Below are 7820 nucleotides of genomic sequence, written 5' to 3' on the forward strand. Positions count from 1 at the left end.
CATCCAGCCCACCATCTCCTGGACTTGCCATGAGAAGGAGGAGGGAGATGTCTAGGCTGGCATGTGCATACAGTGAGACAACGAATTTGACCGGATCTGTCTGTTGGAACTCAACCAGGAGTTGGGAGGGGTGCAAGTTGTAGCACCCCAAAATCTCATGACTATAGACTATCTATGGTTAAAAGAACATATGGGATGTGAACAGATCCCAGAAATGGGCTGCTTTAATTTGTCTGATGGTTCAAGTACAGTTGGAAAATATCCATCATATCATAGATAAATTTTCACAAATGCCTAGGGTGCCTAAATGGTTTTCTTGGCTTCACTGGAGATGGCTGGTAATTATAGATTTGCTTTGTTTATGTCACCGTATTCCTATTATGTCAATATGTGTGTGCAAATTAGTTAGTAGTTTAAAACCTATACATACTTAAGGTACTATACAAGAAGATATGTCAAAGAAATAATCAATCCTTCCAAGTTTCCTTCATATGCTACATCTATAGCTTTTCTTCTTCCTTCCTAATTACAAACTTTAAATAGAATTCGTGCCTCATATCGAATTTACCGAGTATCATAATTCCTCCAGGTGGTAAAGATACCTCGAGACAAGTGCTGGGCATAGAAGCCACAGGGCATAAATCTGCAAAGAAGTAAAAAGCTAACCTTTGCAAACAATATGGCTTCTCTCTCACTTACCAACTTTACATTTCCCTGTATGGCCCCGGAAGATGACTGGTTAGCCAGAGACGGGTAAGATTCCTCAAGGGAGGAACAACCTAAGACAGGCACAGTCGCAGGGGGGCCATCAGGTGAGAATTTGGGGATCAACAGAGGTGAGGCTCAGAACCTCACCCCCCCTGTTTTGAGAGAAATCTTCTGCATCCGTGGATGTTTTGCTGCCCTTGTCTAGCCTGGATTAATACTTAGTCCATAGGCACACACCTGATCATCTGATCATCTACATTTGCCTTCTTACAGCACTAAACTATGTTTTCTACCTTTATCTTGCATCTACCTACCACTTCAGCATTTTATTAAAAATAAAAATAATAATAATAATAGGAGAAATGTGGGATCAACATATAAATCAAGTACAAAAATCAAATGAATATTCATATTTGACCTGATGGTTTATAGGTCATATTGCATGATCAAAACCGAAAGTTTCTGTGATGACTGCCCTTGTACTGTTCACCATGTAAGAATTTATTCACTCTGTAAGAATTCGTTCACCATGTAAGAACTTGTTCGTTATGCTTCAGAAGATTGGAGACTGACGAGAATTAGGCTTGAGATGGATTAATGATTGTACATTGAGCATTGACCCCCCTATACTGAATTTTATTGTTGTTAACAACCATTTGATCAATAAATATGAGAGATGCCCTCTCAAAAAAAAAAAAAAAAAAAAAAAAAAAAAAAAAAAAAAAAAATGACTTCTTACAATCAATGTGACATTACCATTTGCATATTAAGGTATATAAACAGTGCCTGGCACAAAACAAGTGATGAAGTACTATTAACGTCATCAGCTACTACCACAGTGGATTTCAAAGGCAAATGCAACTAGTGACTATGAGAGCGACCAATGTTCTTTGATGATGTACATGCTGTGCAAGTTCCAGTTCTAAATACCTTAAGGATTACTCTCATTTAATTTTTGTAATATATTAAGTAGGAGTTGAGTACTATCATCATTCCATTTTACAGGTAAGAAAACAGAGGCTAACTCACTTGTGTAAACTGTACAGCTGGGTGTAAAGTGAAAGTATGTCTCTGGTGCTTATTTGGAGCAGTGGTTCTGAAACTCCAGAGAGCATCATACTCCCCTGGAGGATGCGTTAAAGCACAGATCACTGGGCCCCACCCCTGGAAGTTTTAATCCAGTGGGTCTGGGGACAGGCCCAAGGAGCTGCATTTCTAACAAATTCCCTTTTAATACTGATGCTGCTGGCCTGGGGGCAGCACTTTGATAAAGGCTGGTCAGAGAAATTTGTGACTGTTAAAAAAAAAAAGGTGGACCCAGTCAAGGGCAATTTAGCTAATTTTTGTGGCACTGTCCCTCCTTTTCCATCACCCCTCCCCGTCTCTAGGGCTCTGGTCCCTTTAGCCAGCCAGCATCATCACAAACTGGAACCCCAGCAAAAGACACAGAGTCACTTGCAGTCACGCGTCTCCTCTCTGGGAGGCACTGAAGCATTGAAGTCAAGGTCTGGGCTGCCCCTCAGAAGTGACACCCCAGAGCTTTACTGCAGGTGGGGGGTGAGCTCGGGGATCTGCCTGAAACAGAAGCATGACTCCTCCCCAATTTTAGTGTCTTACCCCTCACAAGTGCTAAATTATCCCATAAACAAAATACATCTGGTGTTTGACTCATGGAAAATATTTATCTACGATTGAAGAGAAGTCTGTGGACAGTCTGACTCCATTAATTTCCACTGGAGTGAGTCTAAACCATCTGCTGGGGCGCGTGGCAGGGGGACGGGCAGGAGCTGGGCCGCTCGGCAGGCAGCCCGAGGAGCACAGCATCAGCTCCTCAGGGCTGTGCGTGGGTGCTCACGTCACTGACAGCCTTGACGGGCTAGTGGGGGCTCCCTGAAACTGCCCCCTGTGCACGCTGAAGGTTCCCAAGACCTCCTGGACGTGTGAGTGCTCTGGTCCCGGTGGGGATGGCCTGGACCCCGTGCCCTCTTCATGACCTGGGGTCTGCTGGGTCGGCTGCTGTGGCCAGGATCTCTGTGATGTCTCTGCGGCCCAGCACAACAGACACTTCCTGGTCCCTCCAAGCAACTCTTTTTTTTTCTTTATTGAAGTATAGTTCATATACAATATTATATTGGTTTCAAGTATGTAACAGAGTAATTCAACAGTTATGTACATTATTAAATGCTCACCCCAACTAGTGTCGTTACTCTGAGTACAGAAAGATGTTACAAAACTATTGACTATGTTTTCTGTGCTGTACTTTCATCCCCCAACTAATTTATATTGCGATTGAGGTTTTGTGCCTCTTTATCCCCTCTACCTTTTCACTCATCCATCTCAAATCCTTCCCCATGGTAACCACCAGTCACTTCTCAGTGTCTATGTGACTGTTGCTGTTTGGTTCATTTTGTTGGTTTTGTTTTTAAATTCCCATATAAGTGAAATCATATGGTATTTGTCTTTCTCTGCCTGACTTATTTTGCTTAGCATAACATCTTCTAGATACATCCATGTTGTTGCAAATGGCAGGATTTCTTTTTTTATGGCTGAATAATACTCCATTTATCTACAGATGGACATTTTGGTTGCTTCCATACCTTGGCTATTGTAAATAATGCAGCAGTGGACATAAGGGTACTGAATCTTTTTGAATCAGAGATTTTGTTTTCTTTGGGTAATTTCCTAGGAGTGGATTACTGGGTCACATGGTATTTCTATTTTTAGTTTTTTGAGGAACCTCCACAGTGGCTGCACCAATTGACATTCCCACCAACAGCACAGGAGGGTTCCAAGCAGTTCTTCTGGTAAAGGTCTGGGCTCTCCCTTCAAGGCCCGCAGGAAGGGAGAGGGGCTTCCTCTGGGGGCCTTTGGGACCCAGCTGTTTGGCGAGAGCAAGACCATGGGGCAGGTGTAGTAAACAGTGCCACAGGGGCCACTGGGGGAGGGCTGGGCTTCGGAGTGGTACAGCCATGGGTTCAAACATGACTTCTTGTCATGGTTACTTGTTCTTTGCCGCATTAGTAACTTTTCTGACCTCTGTATCATCATCTTTAAAATGGAGACTTTTTATAGCCAAGGTGACAGTGACCCACTTGTTTGTCAGGTCTCTTGAGCAGTACCTGGCACACAGATAGTGCTGGAAGGACGATGACTAGTATTATCAGTTATGGCTGATATTATCAATTCTAATATTAGGATAAAATTATAAGTTAAAAAATATAAATCATTTATGAATCCTGCAATATTCCACAATTACTGTACGCACACCTAGTGTGATCCCCTCCCTTGAGTGAGGGCAGAACCAGTGATATGGTGTGCCATGGCTTCAAGTTAATCCAGAAGGAGATCATCTAGGTGGGTCTGACTTAATCCTGGGAGTCCTTGGGTGGGACTAGACCCTTCCTGACCTAGGGGAGTCGGAAATGTGAGTGGGTGGGTGAACAGAGAGGGGCATATGGCAAGGACCTAAGAGCAGCCTTTTATTGATTGCCAAGAGTGATCCACAGACAATAGCCAGCAAAGTACTGGGGACTCAGTCCTATGTCCGCGAGGAAATGAATTCTGCTCACAACCTCCAGAGAGAGCTTAGAAGCAATCTTTCCCTAGTTAAGCCACTAGATGAGAATACAGGCTAACTTGATAACAGTTTTGTGAGACCCTGAGCAGAAGACCCAGTTAAAATGTACCCAACTCCTGACCTGTGGAAACTGAGATGAGAAATATGTGTTGTGCTATGCCATTAAATTTGTAGTAATAAAAACAGCAATAGAAAATGAGTACAGATAGTAACATCTGCCTCACAGAAAGATTAGGAGATATGACTGCAATAATTTGTATAGAGCATTAAAAGCAGTTGCATAGTAGACACCTGACGTAGTAGCCTTAGGTCTCAGGTCATCTCCCCAGCTAAGCCATCCTGCTTTTCCTCCCACGTCAGGAACATATTCTCACCTCAATCTCTCAGCCTGTTAGCTGGGATCTTTTTGAGATCCTCCTCTTCATGGGAACAGCTCATGTCTTGCCATGGTTAGATTTCGATGCCCCCCATTGCCCATGTGAGGTCTGAATACTGACTGTTGCCTGGATCACCTCTTTCGCCCTACATTTCTGCTAGAAGCATTTTTCCATCTGTTCTTGCAAGGCTGGCTCATCTTTCAGGCCTCAGCTCAAATGTTACCGCCTCTGAGAAGCTTCTCCTGACTACTTAGGTGAGCTCGTTTCCTCTCTCACCACTCTCCAAGTCCCCGTCCACGTCCTTCATACACTTTTCCAGTCTGTAACTGAGCTTCCATTTGGTTACTCTTGGGTCCATGAGACCAAATGTCATGTTAGTTTGTTTTCTGCTGATCCAGAAGCCAGCATGGTGCCAAGCATGGGCAGGAGCTCAGTCCACATATATGTACAGTGCACATGTGTGTCTACATGAGGCGCACCACTGCACCCAGCCCTTGCCGATGTCCAGCCCTTCTCATATTGCCTGAGATCATTGTCCTCCCCACTTTGGGTCCACCGGCTGGTTCTGTGGCAACTTCTTGCGGGGCTGCCCCATGTCCAGGCAGCTGGCATCTTTCTCCTTGCAGAGGGCCTCTCCATCCCAGTCCCTCTGTAGGCCACCACCTTCTTTGTGTAGCTGAGCCCTGGCCCCGACTTCCACCACTCCTCTCCCCGAAAACCATACTGTAGCCTAAACAGAGTCAGACACTTATGTACATTTAATGAGGATATGAGTTCAGAGTGAATCCTGGGGACCCTGTGGGATGGAGAAGCATGAATATAGACTTTGCTGTCATACAAATAAGCTGTTCAAATCTAAGCTCGGCCATTGACTAGCTTTCTGACATCAGCAGCAAGTCGTTTTCTCATCTGTAAAATGGGATAGTCAGACCCCCATGAAAGGGTGGTTGTGAGGGTGATATGGGATATGTACAGGACATGCAGTCCAGGCCTGGGGCTTGGAAGACGCGTTCCAAGCATATTAGTATTTATTTCTGATATTCTATTCTTCCCAGCTTCTCCTTTCCAGCTCTAAAAGTGGAAATCATGTACAGCATGAGAAGACTAAATGTAATGTAGGGTGAGTGACAGATGAAGAAAGAAAACTGACTGTGGGGCCAGGATGTGAGGACCCAGGCTGATGTCCTGGGAGCCCCAGGCAGTGGGCAGGTCTGGTCTATAATTCTTTGAATTTCCTCAGGCAGGATCCTCCTTCCCGCAGAGCATGTTGTCATCAGCGGGACCATTTTTGTATTCATCCACATCTCATGATTAGAGGCTCATGAATATTCAAATACTTGTCTCCTCTTATTTGCCTGACTATTAGCATTCTGTCTCTAGGCTTATTTTGCGGTTTTTCTCTATTGCACATTTGTTCAGTGATTCACGCTTCATCGACTGATGTGACCGGTTTTGAGACAATCCCAACTATTCCCAATTCTCAGGAAGTCTGGGTCCCCTTCCTGCTCCACTGCCAGCTCTCCCTTGCTCTTTCTGCTTCCAAAGATGGGTGGCTGGTGGAACAGCCTGCAGAGTGTCACTTTGGATACTAACTCCTGAATTTTTAAAATTCATGTTGATAATAATAATTCAGTACATGTGTCTCTCACTTCAAATTTCACAAAGAGAGTTCGTATCGTCCTGTTTTACAGTCTGGCTTTCTGCAAATACAAAACACTGACAGTCTTTTTTGAATGGGGCCGTGTTTCTTTTCCTCTCGAATATTTAACAAGATTTGAACAAAATAGAATATGTTTTAAAGCCCAGCTGTACAATGATTTCTCACAGTGGCACAAGTAGAGGGGATTTGTCCTTCTCTCTCCCTGTGCTGGTTGGACTTTGTTTGAAGTGTGTTCAGCTGTGTAGGAGATACAGACTGTATCACTTTCCTACTGCTGCTGTAACAAGTGACCAGAGACTTGGTGGCTTAGAAAAATACAAATTTATTCTTGTACAGTTCTGGAAGTCAGAAGGCTAAAACTGGTCAGCAGGACAGTGTTCCTTCTAGAGGTTCTAGGGGAAAATTCCTTTCTTTGTCTTTTTCATCTTTGAAAGGCCACCTGCATTCCATGGCTCATGGTCTCTTCCTCCATCTTCAAAGCCAACACTGTAGCATCTCCAAATCTTCATTTCTGTCTCTGATTCAGCATCTGTCATCTCATCTCCTCTGGTTCTGACCCTCCTGCCTCCCTATTATAAGGATCTTGTGATGACATCGGGTCCAGCCAGATAATCCAGGAAGTCTCCCTATCTCAAGATCCTTAATTTAATCACACCTGCAAACTCCTCTTTGCCATGTAAGATAACATGATCACAGGAGCTTAGGACCTGACTATCTTTGGGTGGCCATTGTACCTATGACACCATTATTCTGGGTTAGTAAGAAAACCTACATTGCTTGGGACTGGCATCTTCTTGCTTGTTTAGGATGTGAGTCCTCTGGCTTCTTTTCTTCCTCTCTGCAGGACTCCTAATAGCTGCCATGAGTTGCTCAGCTGCAAGATCACAGAGTCTCCAATGGGTACATGGAGGGCTTGTGTCAGTGGATTTGGCAACAAATACCCAACTTCCTAGCAAGTGTGCCCAAATCTTCTTCCTCAAATGCAATGTCCAGTTTTGATCCCCACTATCACGTCTGAAACAGGAATGAACACCTTCAGTTAAAGCTGAGGTGCAGAGAAGTTAAATAATGTGCTGTCTATCTCTTGTAGAATATGGTGTATAGGTGTTGGTGCTAGATGGCCCTGGATTCAAATCCAGATCTGACTTTGTGACTTTGTGCAGGTTACTTCACCTCTTTGAGCCTCAGTTTCTCCATCTGTAAGTACCCACTTCATAGTTGTGAGCGTTAAATGAGGTAAGGCTTGTACAGTACTTAGTATAGGATCTGGATCAGTGCACGTTAGCTGTTTCATTGTAATTATCATTACCAATGGGATTATCATTACTTCTGAGGAATGTGTTTTCCATGCTTGCCTGAAGGTTTTGTAATAATAACAATTAAAATTGCTGTTAGTATTGCTGCAGACTTGGGGCATGGTCAGAGGTGATCCCCTAAGAGCTCTTGGACCCCAGAAGGCCCACATCTATTGGGTATGCCCTACACAGTCTGCAAAGGG

Source organism: Manis javanica, chromosome 17 (genome assembly GCF_040802235.1).
Source record: "Manis javanica isolate MJ-LG chromosome 17, MJ_LKY, whole genome shotgun sequence".
In the NCBI taxonomy this organism is placed as follows: domain Eukaryota; kingdom Metazoa; phylum Chordata; class Mammalia; order Pholidota; family Manidae; genus Manis; species Manis javanica.